This window comes from Lampris incognitus, chromosome 9, assembly GCF_029633865.1.
Source record: "Lampris incognitus isolate fLamInc1 chromosome 9, fLamInc1.hap2, whole genome shotgun sequence".
NCBI classification, from domain to species: Eukaryota; Metazoa; Chordata; class Actinopteri; order Lampriformes; family Lampridae; genus Lampris; species Lampris incognitus.
The window spans coordinates 62270601-62286767 of record NC_079219.1 but is presented as its reverse complement, the minus strand read 5'-3'; the positions used below and the strand labels follow the sequence as shown (position 1 = coordinate 62286767).

At 44.0% G+C, this 16167-nt stretch overlaps 1 protein-coding gene across 4 annotated transcripts in view; it reads right to left on the bottom strand.

The window, feature by feature from the left end:
- atp2c1 (ATPase secretory pathway Ca2+ transporting 1) overlaps nt 1-16167 on the bottom strand; it is a 174922-nt gene that overhangs the window by 50630 nt on the left and 108125 nt on the right. The gene's annotated exons all lie outside the window — the stretch shown is intronic.

The window sequence follows — 16167 nt, the reverse complement described above, 5'->3', positions numbered from 1 at the left end:
GCTCTGAGGATGCTCTGAGACTCATTAGGACAACTCTGTAGAGAGGAGCTACTGGGAAATATGAATGGTTGACTCAGTTACAGTGCCAAGAAAAAGTAGTTTTTAAGTTATTTAAGGAACAAAGTTATCCAATACCAACTGCCCCTGTGTGAAAAAGTAATTCCCTCCTTAATAACAATCAACAAATTAATCAAATTTCAGTCAGTTTCAGCTGACTGAACCCAGCCAGGTTTGACTGCAGTCAGAGCTGTTGAAGCCCTACCTCGCTCATATGGAGCCTTACCATCAGAGTGAAGTAGTCACCACCAAGTTTCAACAAGCACACTATGCCACGATCATAGGATGAGAAAGGCTTGTTGAAATAAATCAGTCTGGAAAGGGCTACCAAGTTATTTCTAAGGCTTTGGGACCCCACTGGACATCAGAGGGAGCCATTATCTCCAATTGGAGAACAATGTGAATGTGATGGAATCTTCTCAGGAGTGGCCGGCTTGCCATCATTTATGAAGGCGCAGCTACAAATCATCCACAAAGTATCAAAAGATCTCAAAAGACCATCCAAAGAATCACAGGCCCCTCTGAAAAAGCACCTGCATGAACCCCAAGCCTTTTGGGATAAGGTTCTGTGGACAGATGAATCAAAATTCGAACTTTCTAGATAATATGGGCTCCCATTACACCTGACATGAGGCAAAAATGGTGGGGTGCCAAAATATGGGCACCCCTGGTCGAAATGCCTTTTACAATTCATATCAAAGTGAACAAAAGTTAACCTGACCTCTAAATGGTACAAAGTTAAACACAACTTCCAGTGGTGTTGCTTTGTAGTGAGCCAGGCTTGTGCTACTGTTTGCCACTGTTTTTTAAGCATTTATTTTAAGTGTTCGTTTGTTTTTACGTGTTGATGTTTGTCAACAATACACACTTAAAAGTGCTTGTGACTGTATCGTCTGTTGACAACTGGCAAGCTTTGCCATATTAAGGACTTGACTGTCTAAATCTGACAGCAACTGTTGGTAGCCTCCAACAATGGCGTCAAGCCTACACATTTTAGTGTTGGACCTGATCATCTGCAATCTGTTTTAGGATCCAGTTTAAGATTTTATAACTTGTTTTCAAGTCTTTAAATGGGCTGGCACCATCTTACTTATCTAAGCTAATAATACATCATCATACACCAGTCAGAGCACTCAGGTCAACAAACCAGATGCTCCTACATGTTCCCAGATCCAGGCTTAAGGGTAGGGGCGACAGAGCCTTTGCAGTGGCTGCCCCTGATCTCTGGAACAACTTACCAGTACACATAAGATCTGCTCAGACCCTAGAGACTTTTAAATCTTTGTTAAAGACCTACCTCTTCTCGCTGGCATTCAATTCAAGTTGAGCTTGACACCGTGATTGTATTGTGGAAACATACTTTTACTCTTATGTTTTATTGTTTACATTTTAATTTCTTTATTTTATTATGTCTTCTTTACATATATTTCTATATTCATATGTGTCACTTATTTTATATTGTCTTTTAACCTTGTGCAGCACTTTGGTTCAACTGTGGTTGTTTTAAATGTGTTATATAAATAAACTTGACTTGACTTGACTTGATTTGACATGAGGCATTTCACCAGGGGGAACGTAGCACATGGGAAATCACGCCATTCCCCCCAGTTACCCCCTCCCCCCTGAACAGGCGCCCGACTGCCCAGAGGAGGCACTAGTGCAGCAACCAGGACACATACCCACATCCGGCTTCCCACCCGCAGACATGGCCAATTATGTCTGTAGGGATGCCCGACCAAGCCGGAGCTGATATCTCTTTTCCATGGTGGCAATGTCCTGGTGAAACCTTTTACCATGTTCATCACCAACTGCACCAAGACCAGCAGGGAAGAAGTGCAAGTGTGATGCAGAAAATGAATTTTCAATGACGTGTTGCACTTCATGGTTTTGTAAGCTGTAAGCACGTTGTCAAGCAGCTCAATGTAGTTTGGTGCTCTGTAGTTGCCAAGAAAATTCTCAACAACATCCTTAATAATAATAATAACAACCATCATCATCATCATCATCATCATTACTCAATTCAATTCAATTGAATTTACTGTCATGAAAAACAATGTGCAGGCACACGTTAAAAATAAAATGAGGGCTGTGGCTTCACCAATCAGTGCAAGACAGACACAGACAAACACAGCAAACACAATATAAGATATACACACATGAAGACCAGAAGCTAAAATAAGTTAAAAAAGAGCCGGAGTACATATATGTAAAAATATGTACAGACATTCAGTGGGTGGCCAGGTTCAGGTGGGCAACAGCTTGTGGAAAGAAGCTGTTTTTGAGCCTGGTAGTGCGGGCTCTAAGGCTCCTGTAGCGCCTCCCAGAGCGCAGGGGGGAGAACAGTCCATGGTTGGGGTGGGTGGGATCTCTGCTGATGCTCAGACCCCTTCGAAGGCAGCGTTTGTGATAAATGTCTTTTATGGCTATGAGCTGGGTATCGGTGATATGCTGGGCCGCCTTGACGATCCGCTGCAGAGCTTTCTGGTCTACTGAGGTGCAGTTGGCGTACCACACTGAGATGCAGATGGTCAGGATGCTCTCTGTGGTGCAGTGGTAGAAGTTGGTGAGAATTTTGGGGGGTAGACGGGCGCTCCTCAGCCTCCTCAGGAAATGCAGGCATTGTGGGGCCTTTTTCACAAGGGCCTGGGTGTTTAATGTCCATGAAAGGTCCTCGCTGATGTTGACTCCAAGGAATTTAAAGGTGGAAACATGCTCCACTTCCACCCCATTGATGTGTATGGGGAAGTGGCTGCAGCTTCTAGACCTCCTGAAGTCCACAATCAGCTCCTTCGTCTTCTGCACATTGAGGACAAGATTGTTGGTAGTACACCATGATGTGAGGTGCTGAATCTCGTCTCTGTAGCGCGTTATATATAGCGCTTTTCTTCTTTTTTTTTACATTTATTTCTGATTTTTCCCTTTTTTCTCCCAATTTAGTGGCCAATCAATCCCTATTTTTTATCCTTTTTTTTTAAGTTGAAACACCCACCTTCGTACTGCATGCCTTCGCCAACTGCGTCTCTCTGGACGGCAGTCTCGAAGGAGACGCCTCGCCACTTTCGTGACAAGGCTTAACCAGGTCGAACCACTGCTTTTTCCCCCCACACACAGAGACGCATTCATGTGACGAATACAAGTGGACTCTGCCCCCCTCCCGAAGACAGCGTTGCCAATTATTGCTGCTTCGTCGAGTCCGGCCATAGTTGGATCTGACGAGACTGGGGCGCGAACCCCGGTTCCCAGCGGGCAACTGTATCGACACAAAGCTGATGCGTAGACCGCTACACCACCGCGGACCCCAATATATAGCACTTTTCTAAACACCCAAATTGCTTCACATTGAAGGGGGTAACTATTGATGCACGGCAGCCATTTTGCACACATCAGCTTGAGGTGGAGAGGGAGGAATCATTGAGCCAGATGGAGAGAGCCAGGTTGGGAATGTTGCCAGGACATCGGGGAACCCCTACTCTTTGTGATAAGTGCCATAGGATCTTTAGTGACCACCGTGAGCCAGGGCCTCTGTTTAACATCTCATCCGAAGGACAGCGTCTCCTACAGGACAGTGTCCCAATCACTGCCCTGGAGCATTGGGATTTGATATGTGTTGTTTTTTTAATAGGATCAGAGTGAAGACTGCCCCCTACTGGTCCACCAATACCACTTCTGGCAGCAACTCAGTTTTTCCAGGAGGTCTCCCATCCAAGTATTAGCCAAGCCCATACCTGCTTAGCTTCTGACATTTGGCAGAGCCAGCATACATGCTGGTATGGTATAAATACCTTCCATGCTATTTTCTCTGCCCCACTAGCAGATCTTCTACCCCCATCACTGATGCAGAGGTGTAAAAACCAGGTCCAGCAAGTAAAAGTCCAAACCATGTATTTGCTCTAATCATGCACTACACCAGCAGATTCTAGTCAACACCACTCCTCAAATAGGTAGGGAAAACTAGTTAAGAAAATCAGCTGGTTTAGTAACATGGTTGGAGCAAATACATGGTTTGGACATTTGCTTTCTGGACCTGGTTTTTACACCTCTGCGCTGATGACCTGTCTGATTTGTGGACCCACAAAAATCCCTTCCTTAATCTTGGAACCCATTAATCTTGGAAACATCTGTCTCAAATAACGAAATCCATCATCTTCTTTCATGGCTTTCACAAAATGTTTCATCAGTCCGAGTTTTCCATGAAGAGGAGGCAGAAATATCTGTGTTGGGTGGACAAATCGTTTATGCACCACACTTTTCTGCCCTGCAACAAAATGCTTAAGGAGCGGCCAGTTCTTTTTAATGTGATGTGACTGTAGCACAGCTGTCCCATTCACACAGGAAACACCAGTACTTTGTATATCCGAGCTGCATTCCTAGTAGCAGTGCCAATACTTTTACATCACCACAGATGTTCTAGTGGTAATTGTTGTACTGTATGTGTTTCAACAACACTTCCATGTTGTTGTAGGTTTCTTTCATGTGTACTGCATAGCCAGTGGGTGCTGAAGGGTGGACATTGTCATTGTGTAACAGGACAGCTTTCAGGCTGAACTTTGATGAATCTATGAAAAGATGGCATTGTTGTGGGTCCTGCACACAACCGAAAGCCATGAACAATCCATCAATGTCAGTGCAGAAACAGGTTGTCAACCTGCATAATGAAGTTTGTCAAATGTTTTTGACAGTTCCAAAAGATAGACATTTTTGTACCTGGTCAAGTCAAATCAAGTCAAGTCAGTTTTATTTGTATAGCCCAATATCACAAATTACAAATTTACCTCAGTGGGCTTCACAGCAACACAACATCCTATCCTTACACCCTCACATCAGATAAGGAACAACTCCCCAAAAACCTTTGACAGGGAGAAAAACTAGAAAGAAAGCTCAGGGAAAGCAACAGAGGAGGATCTCTCTCCCAAGACGCACAACATGACATGATGTTGTCTTTACACAACTTACACAATACAACGTTGAAAGAGGATAACACAATTATAATGGAATTATAAAATGTATAAAGAATATAATGAGTAGGATGCCAAGCAGTGTCCAGATGCCACCAGAACAGCCCAGGACCCAAGCCACGTGACCACCATCACCATGTAAAACAAAAAATAAAAAAAAACTGGTGACACCAAACCCCATCTTTGCAATCTTTTTTGGTTTTTTTTTTATTCCCCCCCCTTTTTTTTTTCTCCCCAATTGTACTTGGCCAACCACCCCACCCTTCTGAGCCATCCCGGTCTCTGCTCTATCGCCTCTGCTGATCCAGGGAGGGCTGCAGACTACCACATGTCTCCTCCCATACATGTGGAGTCACCAGCCGCTTCTTTTCACCTGTCAGTGAGGAGTTTCACCAGGGGGAGGTAGCGCATGGGAAGATCACACTATTTCCCTCAGTCCCCCCCCCCCCGAACAGGTGCCCTGACCAACCAGAGGAGGCACTAGTGCAGCGACCAGGACACATACCCACATCCGGCTTACCAACCACAGACATGGCCAATTGTGTCTGAAGGGACGCCCGACCAAGCCAATGTAACACAGGGATTCAAACCCCAAGTTGGTAGGCAATGAAATATGTAGACTGCCACGTTACCCAAAAGCCACATCCTTGCAATCTTGCACCAAGTAGTTCTGCTTTAGCTTTTGAAAAATCTAAGTCCCTGACTAGGTCATTTAGTTCTGACCATGTTATCAGATGAGGATAACCAGACATAACGGGTTCAACATCTGGGTCAGTGTCGTTTTCCACATCTAGTTCATGCGTTGTGGCATCTTCATCTGCCTCATCTAGGCTCCATGTCTCTGGTGGCTTTGGTACTGGCAAACTGTCATAATGTGGCACTGGTGTCATGGCCGAAGGCAGGTTGGGGTATTCAATAGATTTCTTATTTTTTGTAGAGAAGCCAGACACATTGGTCAGACAGAAGTAACAGTCCATCACGTGATCCTTCTGTTCTCGCCATATCATTGGGACTGCAAATGGCGTTGACTTCCGAGTACCTCTGAGCCAAGCTATCAGGTTGACTGCACATGTTGCACAACAAATGTGAAACCCTGGGTTTCTCTTGGTCACCAGTTTTACATCCGAAGTAGAGCTTATAGGCTTTTTTTAATAAGTGCAGTCATGGTGCAACTTTGAGCCTTAAGCATAGAGTCAAGTCAAGTCAAGTAGGTTTTATTTGTCCTCAGGGGGGCAATTGTTGTGTAGCAGCGGCAACATTGAAACACACAAACACTCCACAGAACACAAAAGGCAAATAGGCAAATAAATAAAAATGAATACAACCTGTACAACAAATAAATACAACTTGTACTGTCCACAGCTGTAACAGGATGTATCACAGATGTTGCAACATTGACGAGACATTTTTGCTGCATTAAATCTTTCTTAGGACAGTAAATCCGTCAACATGCGTCCAAACAGCATGTGTAGATGTGAGCAGCTTTTATAGCCTGTGTGCCAGCATCTAACCTGACTCAGCATGCCCAGGCTGCCTAAGACAACATCTGCATAGCAGCTACACTGAGTGCATGCCCAGATATGCTGGAACTGACCAAAAAAGCTTACTTTGTGGCCAATATACTACTACTACTACTACTACTACTTTTGGCTGCTCCCGTTAGGGGGCGCCACAGCGGATCATCCGTTTCCATCTCTTCCTGTCCTCTGCATCTTCCTGTGTCACACCAGCCACCTGCAAGTCCTCCGTCACCACATCCATAAACCTCCTCTTTGGTCTTCCTCCTCTCCTCTTTCCTGGCAGCTCCATATTCAGCATCCTTCTCCCAATATACCCAGCATCTCTCCTCCACACATGTTCAAACCATCTCAATCTTGCCTCTCTTGCTTTGTCTCCAAACCGTTCAACCTGAGCTGTCCCTCTAATACACTCGTTCTTTATCCTGTCCTTCTTCATCACTCCCAATGAAAATCTTAGCATCTTCAATTCTGCCACCTCCAGCTCCACCTCCCATCTTTTCATCAGTGCTGCTGTCTCCAAACCATATAACATAGCTGGTCTCACAACCATCTTGTAAACCTTCCCTTTAACTCTTGCTGGTACCCTTCTGTCACAAATCACTCCTGATACTCTTCTCCACCCACTACACCCTGCCTGCCTGCACTCTCTTCTTCACCTCTCTTTTGTATTCTGCACTCCCGTTACTTTGAACAGCTGACCCCAAGTATTTAAACTCGTACACCTTCGTCACCTCTACTCCTTGCTAATCCCTGTGGCCAATATACTTGTAGACTTAAAATAAGCCGGGAAATCACAAAAATAGGTTATATCTACAAAACGGTATGTGACACGAAAATTTTAGGGTGATTTTCATGATCAGCAGCCCAAAACCCATAAAATACACCCAAAAGTGTTCAGGAAGCAAAATCTTCATTGTCAACTAATTACTAGATGACCCGCTTTACCTCCTGAGCCATGCCACCCTGAAACAGAATAACTAGAACTGTGTCTGATACTCTTTTTTTGCAGACGTTTGTGGATTCTTCTGAGCATGTCTCACCAGGTCACAGGCATTCTATCTGAAAATGTTCTTTGTGTTCAGACCTTGCCTTCACTTCAACTGTTCTATTTATTTTCCATTTTCTGATAATGCTTTTGATAGTAGATATAGGTAGTTTGAAACATTGAGAGTTTTTAGTAGCCTTCTCCTTGTTGGTGGAAGTGAACTATCTACATTCTGCCATTCTTGGACAACTGTTCAGAGGAACCCATGGTTGTTAACACCAGACAGAACAGCCATCACCGTCGGATACTTTAGAAGGCATGGAGTTACTTCATAATAAATAGTTCCGCCCCGTAACTGTATTTGCCTGAGTCACTGAAGTCCTAACGTAGAAATCACCTGGGTCTGGGCCTTAGTAATCATCTTTTTAAATAATCCAAAAGGTTCGCAAACTTTTGCACAGGATCCATTTCCTTTTTTTATCACTTAAAAACAGTCTACTACAACTACTATACTACTACTACTACTAGTACTACTACTACTACTACTTTCGGCTGCTCCCGTTAGGGGTCGCCACAGCGGATCATCCATTTCCATCGCTTCCTGTCCTCTGCATCTTCCTCTGTCACACCAGCCACCTGCATGTCTTCCCTCACCACATCCATAAACCTCCTCTTTGGCCTTCCTCCTCTCCTCTTCCCTGGTAGCTCCATATTCAGCATCCTTCTCCCAATATACTCAGCATCTCTCCTCCACACATGTCCAAACCACCTCAATTTTGTCTCTCTTGCTTTGTCTCCAAACCGTCCAACCTGAGCTGTCCCTCTAATATACTCGTTCCTAATCCTGTCCGTCTTCATCACTCCCAATGAAAATCTTATCATCTTCAACTCTGCCACTTCCAGCTCCGCCTCCTGTCTTTTCATCAGTGCCATTGTCTCCAAACCATACAACATAAAGGGATGGATTACAAGATGGTAGTGAGACCAGCTAACTCTTGCTGGTACCCTTCTGTCACAAATCACTCCTCATACTCTTCTCCACCCACTCCACCCTGCCTGCACTCTCTTCTGCACTCCCTGTTACTTTGGACAGTTGACCCCAAGTATTCAAACTCATATGCCTTCGTCACCTCTACTCCTTGCATCCTCACCACTTCACTGTCCTCCCTCTCATTCATGCATAGGTATTCAGTCTTGCTCCTACTGACTTTCATTTCTCGTCTCTCGAGTGCATACCTCCACCTCACCAGGCTCTCCTCAACCTGGACCCTACTCTCACTACACATCACAATGTCATCCGTGAACATAGTCCACGGAGACTCCTGCCTGATCTCGTCTGTCAACCTGTCCATCACCTCTGCAAACAAGAAAGGGCTCAGAGCCGATCCTTGATGTAAACCCACCTCCACCTTGAACCCATCTGTCATTCCTACTGCACACCTCACCATTGTCCCACTTCGCTCATACATATCCTGCACCACTCCTACATACTTCTCTGCCACCCCCGACTTCCTCATACAATACCACACATACCACATCCGAATGGCTGAAAAGAAGTAAAATTGAAGTTTTGGAGTGTCCTAGTCAAAGTCCTGATTTGGACCCAATAGTGATGCTGTGGTAGGACCTGAAATAAGCAGTCAATCTCGAAAACCAACCAATGTGTCTGAACTAAAGCAACTCTGCAAAGAGGAGGGGACTAAAATCCCTCCAGACTGATGGAAAAGACTGATGTCAAATTACCGGAAGGGTTTGCCCATTTTTCCATTTTTGCAAAGTGAATGAGAGTAGTAGTTAGTTTTTTTGTGTATACACCACTTTTATAGAAATAAAAAACAAACAGCTGTATGCATTGGGTTTCATGTTTTGCTTTTGAGATAATCCTGCATGGGGACTTTAAATGAAGCTGATTCTGTTCTCTACATAATACCAGCTATACCAGCAATTTCCAAGCTATTTAGGAAACTAAATAATCAAGCTGCAGAACTTCTGTTACCCTACCTACATCTAGTTTTACCTTGCAATCTGTATCTGGATATGTTATCTGCATAACGCACAACGTGATGACGTCCTTTGTGTTCACACCTGGTATTTGTGTTCTCATATGTTTTGTGCCCACAATGTGATTGGATCTCAGTATTTTGCTTGCACCTATGCCAAGAAAATTAGTGGGTGGAGAGATGGAAAGTCTGCCTATTGTCATCAGAACCAGTGGTCAAACTAAACTGTCAAAAAACACCTTTGAATGGGTCATTCTGAAATCTCACAGGCTTCAGATATATCCAGATGTTTTGACACAATAGTACCATGTAACTACCATGAATTTAAGCCACTCTGCTGGGAGTGGTTCATATTAAAGCTAGTTGAGTCTGAGTAAAATAAGATAGGATGTACTTTATTAATCTTCCTGGGGATATTCATCCTCTGCATTTAATGGCTCATTTATGCGCAATGTGAAATAGGGGTATGTATACGGACGGAGCCTTCTGTCCGTACTCTGCGTTCATTTCGTCGGTATTTCTGCATGTTTTCTGGGAGCTTGCGGATCCGTACAAATGGAGCAGTACCACCAGAAATACCACAGGAAATTGTGGGGGCAGTGTTGCGCAGTGTAGTTAATAGCTCACGCGTGACCATCCAGCAACACACAAAGAAGACGAAGAACTGGCGGAACTTTTTGAGGAAAGGCTGTGCGAGTTAATACCTGTTGTTTCTGAAGGCTGAAACTTCATCACAGGTTTTTCTGAATGCTGAAACTTCATCACAGGTTGCTTCTGAAGGCTGAAACTTCATCAGAGGTAGTTTCTGAAGGCTGAAACTTCATCAGAGGTTGTTTCTGAATGCTGAAACGTCATCACAGGTTGTTTCTGAATGCTGAAACTTCATCACAGGTTGCTTCTGAATGCTGAAACTTCATCACAGGTTGTTTCTGAATGCTGAAACTTCATCACAGGTTGTTTCTGAATCCTGAAACTTCATCACAGGCTGTTTCTGAATGCTGAAACGTCATCACAGGTTGCTTCTAAAGGCTGAAACTTCATCATAGGTTGTTTCTGAAGGCTGAAACTTCATCACAGGTTGTTTCTGCATGCTGAAACTTCATCACAGGTTGCTTCTGAATGCTGAAACGTCATTACAGGTTGTTTCTGAATGCTGAAACGTCATCAAAGGTTGTTTCTGAATGCTGAAACGTCATCACAGGTTGTTTCTGAATGCTGAAACGTCATCACAGGTTGTTTCTGAATGCTGAAACTTCATCACAGGTTGTTTCTGAATGCTGAAACTTCATCACAGGTTGCTTCTGAAGGCTGAAACTTCATCAGAGGTTGTTTCTGAATGCTGAAACTTCATCAAAGGTTGTTTCTGAATGCTGAAACGTCATCACAGGTTGTTTCTGAATGCTGAAACTTCATCACAGGTTGTTTCTGAATGCTGAAACTTCATCACAGGTTGTTTCTGAATGCTGAAACTTCATCACAGGTTGCTTCTGAAGGCTGAAACTTCATCAGAGGTTGTTTCTGAATGCTGAAACTTCATCACAGGTTGTTTCTGAATGCTGAAACTTCATCACAGGTTGTTTCTGAATGCTGAAACTTCATCACAGGTTGCTTCTGAAGGCTGAAACTTCATCAGAGGTTGTTTCTGAAGGCTGAAACTTCATCACAGGTTGCTTCTGAATGCTAAACCTTCATCACAGGTTGATTCTGAAGGCTTAAACACTAACAGTGATTCCTAAGTGATTCTTAAACACTAACATTGATTCTCAGCAGTGATTCTTAAACACTAACAGCGATGCTTAAAGCCCTCTTTCTGAAGCCATCAACACTTGTAGCCCAAGCATTTACAAGTGTGCCAAACTGAATGCACTTTCTCTGCTTTACACTCAGTTTGGAATTTATTAAGGCCAGACCCACAAAGAAGGTGAGATCTAGCCTAATTTCTTTCTGTTCTTTTTTTTCTAACACAAATGTTTTAGTTTTTTTACTGCGATTTTGTTGTTGTTTGAGTAGTGTTAGAACATTTTCAGAAAAAAATAAAATAAATGTTCTCCTTATTTGTCTTGACAGTGTGTTATGTTTTGAATACACATTCATACTTTAAACATTTGGATACCAATGTGTATACTATATGTATGAAAAAACTTTATTGCAAACTGCTATGGCCTGCACACAGAAAAAACAAAGGCCACAAGCGTTTTTCATTGACACTGTCAGTGCTACTTGTGCTTCATGTGCTTACTCAAGTGATGGTTTGTGTGTACTGTATTGATGCAACAACCATTTCTTTAAGAGTTTCAAGAGTTTTGCAAGAATTGTTTGCTTTTGCAAGACATGTATAATGTTTTGCTGGTTTGATGTAAGGTTTTTTTGTTTGGTGTGTAGAGCCCCCCCCTTCTCTCCCCAATTTTCTCCAGCCAATTAATTACCTTACTCTTCCAAGCCGTCCCGGTCGCTGCTCCACCCCCTCTGCTGATCCAGAGAGGGCTGCAGACTACCACATGCCTCCTCCCATACATGTGGAGTCACCAGCAGCTTCTTTTCACCTGACAGCGAGGAGTTTCACCAGGAGGATGTAGCGTGTGGAAGGATCACGCTCTTCCCGACAGTTTCCCATCCCCCCTGAACAGGCACCACAACCTACCAGAGGAGGCACTAGCGCACCAACCAGGACACCCCCCCCCCATCCGGCTTCCCACCCGCAAACACGGCCAATTGTGTTTGTAGGGACGCCTGACCAAGCCAGAGGTAACACAGGGATTCGAACAGGCAATCCATGTGCTGGTAGGCAACAAAATAGACCACCATGCTACCCGGACGCCCCAGTGTGTAGAGTTTTGCAAAAATAAGTCTATAGTTTCAAAGATAGTACCTAAGCAATCAGAAAAAAAATTGAGTAAGAAGATTTCTAGGAAAATATCCGATACCAAAATATGCATGTCCCTAACTCTTGAGTAAGAAGATTTCTAGAAAACTACCCCAGACCATGACAAGTATGTACCTAACTCTTGAGTAAGAAGACATACTGGAGACTACCCCATACCATGACACGCATGTCCCTAACTCTTGAGTAAGAAGACTTACAGGGGACTACCCCACACCATGACACGCATGTCCCTATGTCCCTAACTCTTGAGTAAGAAGACTTATAGAAAACTACCGCACACCATGACATGAATGTCCCTAAGTCTCGAGTAAGAAGACTTACAGGAGACTACCCCACACCATGACACGCATGTCCCTAACTCTTGAGTAAGAAGACTTACAGGGGACTACCCCACACCATGACACACATGTCCCAAACTCTGGAGTAAGAAGATTTATAGGAAAGAAAACTACCCCACACAATGACACACGTCCCTTACTCGTGAGTAAGAAGATTTCTAGAAAACTACCCCAACCCATGACACGCATGTCCCTAACTCTTGAGTAAGAAGACTTACAGGGGACTACCCCACACCATGACACACTGTCCCTAACTCTGGAGTAAGAAGATTTATAGGAAAGAAAACTACCCCACACCATGACACACATGTCCCTTACTCGTGAGTAAGAAGATTTCTAGAAAACTACCCCAACCCATGACACGCATGTCCCTAACTCTTGAGTAAGAAGACTTACAGGGGACTACCCCACACCATGACACACATGTCCCTAACTCTGGAGTAAGAAGATTTATAGGAAAGAAAACTACCCCACACCATGACACACATGTCCCTTACTCGTGAGTAAGAAGATTTCTAGAAAACTACCCCAACCCATGACACGCATGTCCCAAACTCTTGAGTAAGAAGACTTACAAGAGACTACCCCACACCATGACATAAATGTCCCTAAGTCTCGAGTAAGAAGACTTATAGAAAACTACCCCACACCATGACATGAATGTCCCTAACTCTGGAGTAAGAAAACTTACAGGAGACTACCCCACACCATGACATGAATGTCACTAATTCTTCAGTAAGAAGACTTACAGGAGACTACCCCGCACCATGACACACATGTCCCTATCTCTTGAGTAAGAAGACTTACAGGAGACTACCCCACACCATGACACACATGTCCCTAACTCTTGAGTAAGAAGACTTACAGGAGACTACCCCACACCATGACACACATGTCCCTAACTCTGGAGTAAGAAGATTTATAAAAAACTACCCCAACCCATGACACGCATGTCCCTAACTCTTGAGTAAGAAGACATACTGGAGACTACCCCATACCATGACACGCATGTCCCTAACTCTTGAATAAGAAGACTTACAGGAGACTACCCTAAATGATGACACGCATGTCCCTATGTCCCTAACTCTTGAGTAAGAAGACTTATAGAAAACTACCGCACACCATGACATGAATGTCCCTAAGTCTCGAGTAAGAAGACTTACAGGAGACTACCCCACACCATGACACGCATGTCCCTAACTCTTGAGTAAGAAGACTTACAGGGGACTACCCCACACCATGACACACATGTCCCAAACTCTGGAGTAAGAAGATTTATAGGAAAGAAAACTACCCCACACCATGACACACATGTCCCTTACTCGTGAGTAAGAAGATTTCTAGAAAACTACCCCAACCCATGACACGCATGTCCCTAACTCTTGAGTAAGAAGACTTACAGGGGACTACCCCACACCATGACACACTGTCCCTAACTCTGGAGTAAGAAGATTTATAGGAAAGAAAACTACCCCACACCATGACACACATGTCCCTTACTCGTGAGTAAGAAGATTTCTAGAAAACTACCCCAACCCATGACACGCATGTCCCTAACTCTTGAGTAAGAAGACTTACAGGGGACTACCCCACACCATGACACACATGTCCCTAACTCTGGAGTAAGAAGATTTATAGGAAAGAAAACTACCCCACACCATGACACACATGTCCCTTACTCGTGAGTAAGAAGATTTCTAGAAAACTACCCCAACCCATGACACGCATGTCCCAAACTCTTGAGTAAGAAGACTTACAAGAGACTACCCCACACCATGACATAAATGTCCCTGAGTCTCGAGTAAGAAGACTTATAGAAAACTACCCCACACCATGACATGAATGTCCCTAACTCTGGAGTAAGAAAACTTACAGGAGACTACCCCACACCATGACATGAATGTCACTAATTCTTCAGTAAGAAGACTTACAGGAGACTACCCCGCACCATGACACACATGTCCCTATCTCTTGAGTAAGAAGACTTACAGGAGACTACCCCACACCATGACACACATGTCCCTAACTCTTGAGTAAGAAGACTTACAGGAGACTACCCCACACCATGACACACATGTCCCTAACTCTGGAGTAAGAAGATTTATAAAAAAACTACCCCAACCCATGACACGCATGTCCCTAACTCTTGAGTAAGAAGACTTACAGGAGACTACCCCGCACCATGACATGAATGTCCCTAACTCTTCAGTAAGAAGACTTACAGGAGACTACCCCACACCATGACACACATGTCCCTAACTCTTGAGTAAGAAGACTTACAGGAGACTACCCCACACCATGACACACAAGTCCCTAACTCTTGAGTGAGAAGACTTACAGGAGACTACCCCACACCATGACACACATGTCCCTAACTCTGGAGTAAGAAGATTTATAGAAAACTACCCCAACCCATGACACGCATGTCCCTAACTCTTGAGTAAGAAGACTTACAGGAGACTACCCCACACCATGACATGAATGTCCCTAACTCTGGAGTAAGAAGACTTACAGGAGACTACCCTACACCATGACATGAATGTCCCTAATTCTTCAGTAAGAAGACTTACAGGAGACTACCCCACACCATGACACACATGTCCCTAACTCTTGAGTAAGAAGACTTACAGGAGACTACCCCACACCATGACACACAAGTCCCTAACTCTTGAGTGAGAAGACTTACAGGAGACTACCCCACACCATGACACACATGTCCCTAACTCTGGAGTAAGAAGATTTATAGAAAACTACCCCAACCCATGACACGCATGTCCCTAACTCTTGAGTAAGAAGACTTACAGGAGACTACCCCACACCATGACATGAATGTCCCTAACTCTGGAGTAAGAAGACTTACAGGAGACTACCCTACACCATGACATGAATGTCCCTAATTCTTCAGTAAGAAGACTTACAGGAGACTACCCCACACCATGACACACATGTCCCTAACTCTTGAGTAAGAAGACTTACAGGAGACTACCCCGCACCATGACATGAATGTCCCTAACTCTTGAGTAAGAAGACTTACAGGAGACTACCCCAACCCATGACACGCATGTCCCTAACTCTTGAGTAAGAAGACTTACAGGGGACTACTCCACACCATGACACACATGTCCCTAACTCTGGAGTAAGAAGATTTATAAGAAAGAAAACTACCCCACACCATGACACACATGTCCCTTACTCGTGAGTAAGAAGATTTCTAGAAAACTACCCCAACCCATGACACGCATGTCCCAAACTCTTGAGTAAGAAGACTTACAAGAGACTACCCCACACCATGACATAAATGTCCCTAAGTCTCGAGTAAGAAGACTTATAGAAAACTACCCCACACCATGACATGAATGTCCCTAACTCTGGAGTAAGAAAACTTACAGGAGACTACCCCACACCATGACATGAATGTCCCTAATTCT